Genomic DNA, 11,258 nt, shown 5'->3' with positions numbered 1-11,258 from the left:
CATCAGCACTTTATGGGGTATGAAGTCCAGGGAATCTGTATTCTTAACACCCCTGAAATTCTTACAGCCACTGAAGTTCACAAACCCATCTATGGTGAGTTTTGATAAGGCCATATATAGCTACCATTCTCTTCCAAGGTCCTGGCTCTTACTAGTCACATGGAAGGAGGGTTGGCCTCAGACTGTAAAAATCTTGGCCCTGCTAATAGAGTCCCCAAGCAAAAGTTGCCTGTTAGAAAAAATGGCCTAATGGCCCTATTGTGCTCAGTCATTGGTGGTAGCCTGAGTGAAGTGTGATAACTTGGTAGATTCAAAGGTGAGGAAGCTGAAAGGCTGTCAGTTAACTACAGGGCTGGTTTTCTTGAAATCTGGGTGGTATACCATACCTCCATGGCTACTACGATCTGTTCTTTGTGTAGATCTACTTTTCTCAGAAGTGTTCATGATTCCTGAGGAGCCTTTTTTAGGAGAAACTTGGGACAAATCACAACTCCCATTGCTACAGTTTGTCTGAAGGCCACCAACTGGTAGACATTCACAGAATACTAGCATACAGATCCCACTCCGCTAAACATTCTAAATCTCCTTCGTCCTTGCGTATAGATGGTAGGTCCTGGCTTACCTGGTGATGTGAACCTACTTCATTCGTAAGGTTCCCCACCCCCAGGCCAAGACCCGGCAAAGCTGGATACAAGGGGTCTTGAGTGTTTGGTAGTACCTTTCTCAGGCCACGGTTGCTGCACATTTTTATTGTGTGAGGGAGTACCAACCTGGACCTGTGGTAGACAGACTAATCCTGTAAAGATGTCTATATTCTAATCCCTGGGACCTGTGAATATGTTACCTTCCTTGGTGTCCTTGAGGAATAGTATCATATTAGGGGCTTGATGTTGGTCTCTGTTGCTGGCTGGTTAGACATTTGGAGGGGGCAGGAGCTAGCTGGTATGTAGGAGTCCATGCCAGCCAAGCCTCCATCTGTCACTGTCTACTTCACTTATGTGCCTATCCTAGTTCTGGGGTGGCAGATGATGAAGGCTGGCTAACATTAAGTGACCAAATCATTTTGTCCACTTGGTTGTTCAGTGCCTTTTTAATGGTGGGTGCTTTCTGGTAGGCATTAACAAATGATAGAAAAAACAAATCACATTTCATGGTCATTCCCAATATGTATAGTCACAAATCTCTATCTCACCCTCTTTGTATCTGATCTTCCACTCCTTTTCCTTCCAGTTTTCTGACCAGCCAGCCAGGATTCTGTATATATTCTCACCTTGGGCCATTTCTCCTTCCATGGAAAGTGGATGACCAGGTACACTGCCCACATCTTAACCTGCTGGAAAGATTTTCCCTTTCCACTGAATACTGCCTCCAAATGAGGCTGTAATACAGCTGCCATCCATTTTTTCCTTGCACATAAAAACAGCCCACTCATCGGTAAACCAGGCTTGGCTTTTTTTCCCCCTCCAGCTGGTCTTATAGGTACCTCTCTTCAGTGAGCTGGGGGAAGGACACCCCATCCCCCTTTGTGATGTGCGACCGTGATGACACTCCAGGCTTCTGGGTATCAGTGTCAACTCGGATCCTATGTCTAGTATTTGAAGTGACTGATTATTCTCTTTTCTCCAGTGTACAGCCACCTAAGTAAATGGGAAGGATTAAGCCACTCACTGCTATATATACTGGCCATAGTGGTGAAGGGTACTCTGTCTTGGGGATCTGACCATCTCTGTATAATCAGAGTTCTAGATGTGAAAGTTAGCTCAGAGCAAGGGATTGGGATGTTTTATTAGGGTGATCACCATCAGTCTCCTGTCTCTCCATTATTTTTCTTCTCTCTGTAGATGTTAAGCAGCACCCTCATAGCTGCCTGTCTAGGTTGACCCCAGGGATGTTAAGTTCTATGACCGTATCCATAATTCCCTGTGGGTTAGCCTATTTGGATCCCCCTCTGACTGCTGCTCTTGACAGTAATTGTGTACCCTTTACTTTTGGTAGTTAACAAGTTAATGAACCCACAAAGGGGGTTCAATGTTGCCCCCACCCCCGCACAGAAAGCCAATTACCGAGACAGCGAGGATTGTCAGGAGGAAAGGATTTATTTCCATGGATGCATCAATAGCGAGGGGGAGGTATGAATTCCCTTAAATCCTCCTCGCCAAGCAACAGGGTCAGAGGGTTTTTCTGCAGGCGAAATGAATAATGTACGAGGGGTGTGAGCATCATAATGTGTTGGTGTGGAGTACAGGCATGCAGGCACAGTGAGAAATCATCCTAGTACATACGTCCCATGATCAACAAATGGCAGATAAGTATTATAATGAGCTAGCGGTTAGTATTGGTCGTTCTTTCAGCCTTCTGCGCAGGCTCCTTGGTCTTTGGGCATTGTCCGTTGGGTGTGGGGGGCTCACTTATCTTGTCTTCTCTGGACACACAGGTAGTGTGAGACTTTGTAGGAGGTTCTGCCGTTCCTGGGAAAGAAACTCAAAAGAGAATGCATCATGCAACAGACAGTCACAAAGTTCTGGTTTGCAAATTTTACTGAAGAATTCTCTGTAGCTGATAAGTTACCAGGGTTGAGATAATTTTGCTATCAAGGCCACTTGGAGTTGCCAGTTGCAGCCATAATGTGAACGCTGAAAACTCATTAGAAATATGGGGGAACTAAAAACATTGTCGAGAAAACATTTTCTTGCTTATAGAACTGGTTATAGTTAAGTGCTGCCCACCTGGCTTCTGTTACTTAGGAGCCCCATCATCCTCATGGCTATTACCAAGCTCAGTCCCGGACTGCAGAGGAGAAGCCTAATTGAACTTAGCAATGTTGCCCTTCTCACTGGTGCATCCCTGATAGGCTTGGTGAATGAATATCCTCTGGGCCCTCTCATGGGATGTAAAACTTTGTTGGTTCTTCTGCTCTCACATAATAGACCCATTCTGGCATGCCCTCCCTGCACCTTTTAATTCCTTCCTCTGCTTTCTGCCAGGGCAACTCAGTCATTTCCACTTCGCTGAGTATTAGCCATCACTTTTTCCAGGTTTTTTTTGCTTATGGAACCGGTTACAATTCTCCCCTCCTCTTAGTTTATTCCTCAATTTTGGGGAATTGGGGTGTGGTTCTGTCTGGCTGTTTCCTGTTGAAATGGGGCACAGCTGGGGTATGAGGAATGAAAGTTTTGAGCCTGTTGCTGAAACTATGCATGAGTCATAGGTGAATGATTGAACGTCTCTAGTACCATTATCTGAGTATTTTTGTTTGTTACTTTGAAACAACATTTTAGCCCACATTTAATTAATATATTTGTTATGAGGTAAATCAAGAAAATCAGTAGTAAAAGGGAAAGGCTAAACTTCAAGATCCTTGAAAGAATAGAGTATCCGGAGGAATCTTAAGAGAATAGTCTTGAGAACCAATTTCTTATTTCTAGATTATTTTTGTTAACCTATTGCAACCATGAAGCTTGTTGTCTAATTTTATCAACATGTATTTCCACTTCTGTGAAGTTATTTATATAAGTGTAGCATGAAGAATTAGGTATAACACAAACACCCCCATGTTCTTTTAAAATATAGTCAAGAGCAATGTGGTTATCAAAAACCACTTGAGCTAAAGAGTCTAAAGATTTTTGTTGAGCAGCTATTGCTAATGCAGTTTTCTTAGTAATAATTTTCAAGATTATGGATAGGTTGTGGAGCACATGTTGATGAGCTGTCACTCCCCATCAGGGGAGTAGGGTGTACCCAAAGAAGTGGTCATTTTTATCTGGGACTTCCCCTGGGAGACACTGTTTTGGGGTTCCCCAAATGGAGTCTCTGTTACGATTTGTTATGGACCAAGAAGGGAGTGGTTAGGAGTCCTAATAAACAAGTGGCCCCGTTGTCCAGCTGTTCAAGCAATCACAAGCCCAAGACGTTCTTTTCTTGCCTCCACAGACAAAAATATATACAAGGGGTGCACAAACATTATCTGTTCCTGTTTAAAGGTTCATAGATCCATTTTAGGTAACGTTAGGGTTCAATTTTTAAACCAAAGGTTGCGTGAGGAAGTTGATTCTTTTCCTCCAGGAGCTGACAGGCTGCTAGTCTCCCCAAGCCTTGGGGATACATTTCTGGTGGCATCCTATGGTACAGACAGTGGTCCCATGGTCCTTATCTGAGGGGTTAAAACATTTGTTAATAAGATAATTTAAAGAGGGTTTTGGAAAGACTGTAACAGTTGTGTGAGTAGAAGAGGCAATAGTTTGAGAAAGCCTAACTAAAGAGTTGTCTTAGGCCAGGCGCAGTGGCTCACTCCTGTAATCCTAGCACTCTGGGAGGCCGAGGCGGGTGGATTGTTTGAGCTCAGGAATTCAAGACCAGCCTGAGCAAGAGCAAGACCCCGTCTCTGCCAAAAATAGAAAGAAATTAGCTGAACAACTAAAAATATATAGAAAAAATTAGCCGGGCATGGTGGTACATGCCTGTAGTCCCAGCTACTCGGGAGGCTGAGGCAGAAGGATTGCTTGAGCCCCGGAGTTTGAGGTTGCTGTGAGCTAGGCTGAAGCCACGGCACTCTAGCCTGGGCAACAGAGTGAGACTCTGTCTCAAAAAAAAAAAAAAAAAAAAAAGAGTTGCCTTGCCAGGCAAACAAAAATCCCCAAGGAACAAGAAAGATGTATAGGGTGTATAACTTTATGTTACTTATCTTTTTGTGGAAGGGTGATTTTAGGTCTTCTAAGGGCTTATAAGCCTACTGTTCCTTTAGTTTCTCAGAAGGTGTGGGGTCTCTGGTAGGGGTGCCTCTTTTATCTGAGTCTGATGAATCCATAGTTTAACTCCTGCAAATTTAACTGATGAGTGAGTTGTCAGGAGCACCTCAAACGGGCTGATCCACTGTGGCTGTAGTTGATCTTCAGGATGCTGGTCTCTCTAGGTTTTCAGTAACACTTTGTCTCCTGGCTTTATGGAATGAAGGGGCACGTCTGTTGGAAACTGGAGCCTGTTGGAAGCAAACTTAGAAATACTAGTTAGCATATTACCAAGCCTTTTACATAAGAGCAAGCCTCCATCTTGTGGGGCAGACAATCATTGGGTGAGCCCTGTCTGGAAGCTCTTAGGAATCGTCTCCCATATAAAATTTCAAAGGGGCTAAGTGCCAGCTTACTTCTGGGGGCCACCTGAATTCTCAACAGAGCAAGAGAGAATATTTTGTTCCAAGTTAAGTTAGTCTCTTGACAAATTTTAGATAGCGTCTTTTTTAAAGTTCTATTCATTTATCTAGTTTTTTTTCCAAAGACTGAGGTCTCCATGATAAATGCAGTTTTCAATCAGTGTTTAAAATCCTTGACATTTTTGGGGTAATTTTGGCAACAAAGGCTGTTCTGTTATCACTTTGGAGAGTTGATGGAAGTCTAAACCTAGGAATAATTTCCTTTAAAGAGACTTCGTGACTTCTGATGCCCTTTCAGTCCTGGTGGGGTCAGCTTTAACGCATCCTGAAAAGTGTCAACAAAGACCAGCAAATATCAAAAATTCCCAGGGACTTACAGCATCATGATAAAGTCAGTCTTCTGGGAAACTCGTTCTCTATTGTGTTTCTTTCTTTAGGAGTGGCTGTGAGGCTCCAGGAGGCTTTGGGTTATTTGCCAAGCATATGGGGAAGCTTTGGACTACTGTCTGAATAGTTCTCTGTAAGTTGGGCCCGGCCATGTGGGGCTGTATCCATTGTAAGGTGGCATCTTGTCCAAAATGGGTACTTAGATTAATCTGCTCAAGCACTGGTCCAGCAAGAGTTTCAGGAAGGGGCCTTTTTAAAATATGGTCCTTGCCTCCCTTCCATGTTTGTGAGCCAATTTTGATCATTATACTTTGAGAATCCCCTTTTTTTTTTTTTTTTTTTACCTATTTGTAGATCCTTTTCAGAATATTGGGTATCATATTTATCAAATTGAAGAGAGGGAATTAGAGTCAATTGACAATTCATTAGTCAGGCTGCCCTTTTTGCCATTAAATCTGCCATCGTATCTCCTTTTGTAATATGAGTGTCTGTTTTTTAATGTCCCTGGCAGTGTATGATGACTACCTCTTTAGGTAGTAAACCTGTTTTTAAAAATTTAAGAATCTGAGGCCCATATTTAATTTTTTTATTTTCAGAAGTGAGATATCCTTGCTCTTTCTAAATAGCTCCATGACCACGTACCACAATAAAGGCATATTTAGAATCTGTATAAATTGCTCTGTTGCCTGGGTTAGAGTGCTGTGGCGTCAGCCTAGCTCACAGCAACCTCAAACTCCTGGGCTCAAGTGATCCTCCTGCCTCAGCCTCCCAAGTAGCTGGGACTACAGGCATGTGCCACCATGCCCGGCTAATTTTTTCTGTATATTTTTAGTTGTCCAGCTAATTTCTTTCTATTTTTAGTAGAGACGGGGTCTCGCTCTTGCTCAGGCTGGTCTCGAACTCCTGAGCTCAAACGATCCGCCCACCTCGGTCTCCCAAGTGCTAGGATTACAGGAGTGAGCTACCGCACCTGGCTGAAAATTCTTAAAGATGTTTTATAGGATAGTTGGAAGACTCACAAGGGATCACCAGGAGTTTTGTAATGCTAGTCGTAATGTGAAATCTCACATCATGTCTTTTATTGAGGGCATTAATAATTTAATGGATTAGGAGAAAGGAACAGAAAAAGAACATATTAATTTCAGTAAAGTTTCATAGAAAAGATGATGACTGTGTGATTAAAGATAACACTCTTAATTTGACTACTACATGCCAGAATTATTCATTAATGACTCTGAAAATCTGGAGGAAGATGTCTAGTGAAAAGGAGGTGTTGTAGATCTTGTCTTCTTCATGTATTTTAGCAGTGACGTCAGCAGACTTAGTAAATATGCATGGCTCACCAAACTTCAGGTGATACGAAACAAAGAGAGGAAATCAATGTTATAGGTGACAGAGTTATAATTCAAAATAATCTTGCCTTTTGCAATGCTAAACTAAAACAAGATGAAATCTAAGAGTGGTGCACATAAAATCAGCATGTAGATTTTAAAAATTAATGAAGAAAGTATAGGAAGGGTAAAGCCTGACTTAGTAGCTATATATGTGAAAATAATTTGGTTTTTTTATTGATTGTCAAGAATTAGGGCTTGAGAACTGTGAAATACAAGGAATATATGAATAATATACATCTTTTCCTACATATATGAAAAATAAACATGAAGATATTTAATCTGGAAAAGACAAAATTAATGGAAGAATATAAGAACTGTTTTCAAATATTTGAGAGACTCTTATGAAGAAGAGGGATCATACTTAGTCTATAGAAGCTCAGAGGGCAGAACAAGGACCAGGGTGGTGGTGGTGGTGGAAAACCCATGACTGCTCACCTGTGCTTTTTTCCTAGAAGTAATTCTTAAGGGGCTAACTATTGTTATTTACTGCATTATTTTTTGGCATGAAAATAAGGTGAGATGGCCGGGCGCAGTGGCTCACGCCTGTAATCCTAGCACTCTGGGAGGCTGAGGCGGGTGGATCGCTCGAGGTCAGGAGTTCGAGACCAGTCTGAGAAAGAGCGAGACCCCGTCTCTACTAAAAATAGAAAGAAATTATCTGGCCAACTAAAAATATATGTAGAAAAAATTAGCTGGGCCTGGTGGCACATGCCTGTAGTCCCAGCTACTTGGGAGGCTGAGGCAGGAGGATTGCTTAAGCCCAGGAGTTGGAGGTTGCTGTGAGCTAGGCTGACACCATGGCACTCACTCTAGCCCAGGCAACAAAGTGAGACTCTGTCTCAAAAAAAAATAAATAAATAAAATAATAAATAAATAAATAAATAAATAATAAGGTGAGGCTCAGGGAACAGGGTCAGAATGGGGGAAATGGGGTTCTTTCCTAGAATCTCCAGAAGTTTGTTGGCAAATATGGGCCTCATCTGCTGGAACCTCCTGGAACAAACACGAGACATTTGAAAAATATAGGACGCTCTGTTCCAGGACTGTTTAGTTGGGTCAGAGGTATTCCTCCTGAGGCAGAGAGCAGTGTTGACCCAGATGAACTCTAGATACCCAGACTCAGTGGAGAGTGGACGCTGACCTGATTTGGGCTTGGAATCAACTTCTCCTCTCCTGGATGTCTTTACCCCGGACTAATTCTTCTGCCAGCTGACAGCTCTGTGCACCTTCTGCTTTTCTCCTGTGGAGCCTCTTTGTTATTGGCTCTCCCCACCCTGGGGTGCTCACAGGAGACTGTTGTTCCTATTCTCTATGTGCTGCCATGCGTCCTGCTGCCTTTTCTAGAGCAACCCATTGTGGGGGTTGAAGAAGAGCCTCCTTGGAGAGGAGACACAGCTCGGAGCCAGCTGGAGCAGCTACATCTATGTTCTGGTTCCAGGGGAATGTTCTGTTCCACACAGGACCACATCCAGATGCTTCACTCAGATCTAATGACCTCTCCCTTATGAGACAGGAAAAGAGTGGCAAGATAAGAGAACAGCCACATTAAAGCCAAAATTTATCTAATACTTTATAATTCACAAAGCAAATATCAACTTATTTAATAAATATTCAATGCTCAGCATGAAGCCCAAGGTGAAATGTGAGTATGTTGTGATGTGTTCTCGCAGCGTTGGGGTGGACAGTCAGGAGTATGACCTCTCAGGCTGAGATTAACAGTCTTCTACTCTGGATTAGCACCCAGGGTCTTGCTTTGATCTCTTAGCAGGGAGGAGGCAGGAGGAAACTGTATAGGTAATTCCTTCTGTTTATCTTGACAGTTTAACATCACAGATTAACATAAAACCAGTCAGGTCCCTTCAAGATAACAGAGGCGGACAGTAAAAAGCAGCTGAATGACAAAAGTGAAGAGGAAACCCTGCTGCAGTGATATAGCACCGAGTTTCTTCCATAAGAAAGCAGAGAGCAGATCTGGGCCAGGAGGAGGACAGGACAAGTTCTGCGCTGGGGCTGGGATTTCTTAGGAACAGACTAGGATGACCCTTCCTGGAAGAAACTGGACAAGTGTCTCACCTTGGCAGAAGAGAGGCAGAGTGGAGAGCCTTGAATGAGGAAAAGGTGACCTGCAAGAAAGTAATTAGCATATTTTCTTTGAAGGAGTGGCAGAGAATAAAATAGGGAGGCCTAGGTCTTGGATTGTGTAAAGAGCCTGAGTGAGATGCCAGCTGAGAGAGAGAATAAGAATCTTTTCCAGGTAGAACGGAAAGCCAGTATTCATTGACGTAGAATTTATGATAATAATAATAAAAATATCCAACTTGTGCTTAAAATTTGTTTGAATTTTAGCTCTTTTTCAGAGGTGTTACGTGTGAGTTTAAAGTAGAAATAAAGCATGCCTATGCTATTTTTTAGGTATTAAATTATGTTTTTGTATAAACATACATCAAACATTAATTCAATAAGTATTTATTGAGTGCTTATAACCTGTCAGCCACTGTTCTAGACTCTAGGTATAGAGCAGCGAACAAAACAAGATTGGTTTGTATATTTACTACTTTAAGTTTCCCATGCTTTGATGATGGGGCCGTGTTATCCTCGTCATATACCCCTTTCATTCAGAGTCAGCTTTCCCGAATGCAGGGATCCTGCCCGGGGGAAAATTTACCTTCACAGGAATAGCTTCTCCTATTCCTCTCCCACTCATTGATGTCAGCATCGGGAACGAATGGGGAGAACATAAAGAGGAGGCTATGGTAAAACCAGACAGCAGAATAGTGATACTAAAAGAGACCATTTATTGAACAGTTCCTATGTGCTGGACACTCTGATAAGAGTTTTACAGAATCATCTCATTGAAGTCTCAGAAGAATCCCAGGAGATAGTTGCTCTCATTATCTACACGTTATGTATCTCAGGCAACTGCAGCACAGTGAGGTCAAATACATTGTCCAGGAGCACATCAGTGAGTAGGTGGCGGAGCCAGAATTCAAATCTGACATTTCACAGTTTTGCCTTTAGATAATAGAGGAGAAGGATAAACAGGAGATATTAAGAGAAAGAAGAAAACTGTGATGACTTGGCCTGGAAATGTGATCAAGTTGGTCCCTAAAAACTATCTTCAGATGCTTGCTACCTCCTGATTATAAGCATTGTGGAACAGATACACAGATGTACAGACTTACATAAAATGTACCCTAACTTAGCTGCTATTGATTGTCAAATTTTCTTCCTGGAAAAAATATAAAGTAGATGTTATCAAACAATGGCCTCAGTCATTAACAAACAAAGTCTCCATAAAGCACCCTTAGAATACCTCACTATGAGCAATAAAACTTCCTGGTGAGCCCTGCAGGATAAACTAGTTGCAAAATGTACTTGCAGATAACATGGACAAATATTCTTAATAAGGCTGTTAGCTAAATCCAGTAAGATATTGGAGGATATTTAATAAAAATAAAGTTTGGCTTTTGGAATAATTGATCATCCTAAGCCATCCTTCATGAAGGTAAGTAGAAAGCCAAGCCAGTTACCTCTCAAGACTAGTCTTGGATAATGATAATAAAAAATATGTTAGTAGAACATACAAGTTAGAATAACTCTACTCTTTTAAAATATATTTCCATTGAGGGGGTGAAATAAAAAAAATAAAATATATTTCCTTCCAGTTTTTATATGTGCTTTTTCACATAGCTGTAATTATTATCCATGTATGCAATTTGAATCCTGATATTTAACCTAATATCACAAATTTTTTTTTTTTTAAAAAGACAGGGTCTTGCTCTCACCCAGGCTGAAGTGCAATAGAGAAATCATAGTCTGGGCTCAAGGAAAGCAATCTTCCCCCCTCAGCCTCCTGAGTAGCTGGGACTACAGGTGCACGCCACCACACTTGGATATTTTAAAAATATTTTTTGTAGAGATAGGGTCTCACTATGTTGCCCAGGCTGGTCTCAAACTCCTGGCCTCAAGCAATCCTCCTGCCTCAGCCTCCCAAAGTATATAAGCGTTTTATATTTCCCCCATTTAAAATAATCACATAATATTCATGATGTAAATGAAGCACAATTTGCCTAACCATTTTTTTCAATGAAGCTTAGAGTTGGGACGGACTCGAACCATATATAGTCCAACCTTTCATTAAGTGAGGAGGTCATTTATCCTGTTTGTGTATATTTCAACTGATCAGAAGAGAGTATTTTTTTGGAGTATCTCTTTCATTCAACAAATAAATTTTTTTTTTTTTTTTTTGAGACAGAGTCTCACTCTGTTGCCTGGGCTAGAGTGCCATGGCATCAGCCTAGCTCACAGCAACCTCAAACTCCTGGGCTTAA

This window comes from Eulemur rufifrons, chromosome 16, assembly GCF_041146395.1.
Source record: "Eulemur rufifrons isolate Redbay chromosome 16, OSU_ERuf_1, whole genome shotgun sequence".
Lineage (NCBI taxonomy): Eukaryota > Metazoa > Chordata > Mammalia > Primates > Lemuridae > Eulemur > Eulemur rufifrons.
Note: the sequence above shows the minus strand (reverse complement) of the source record.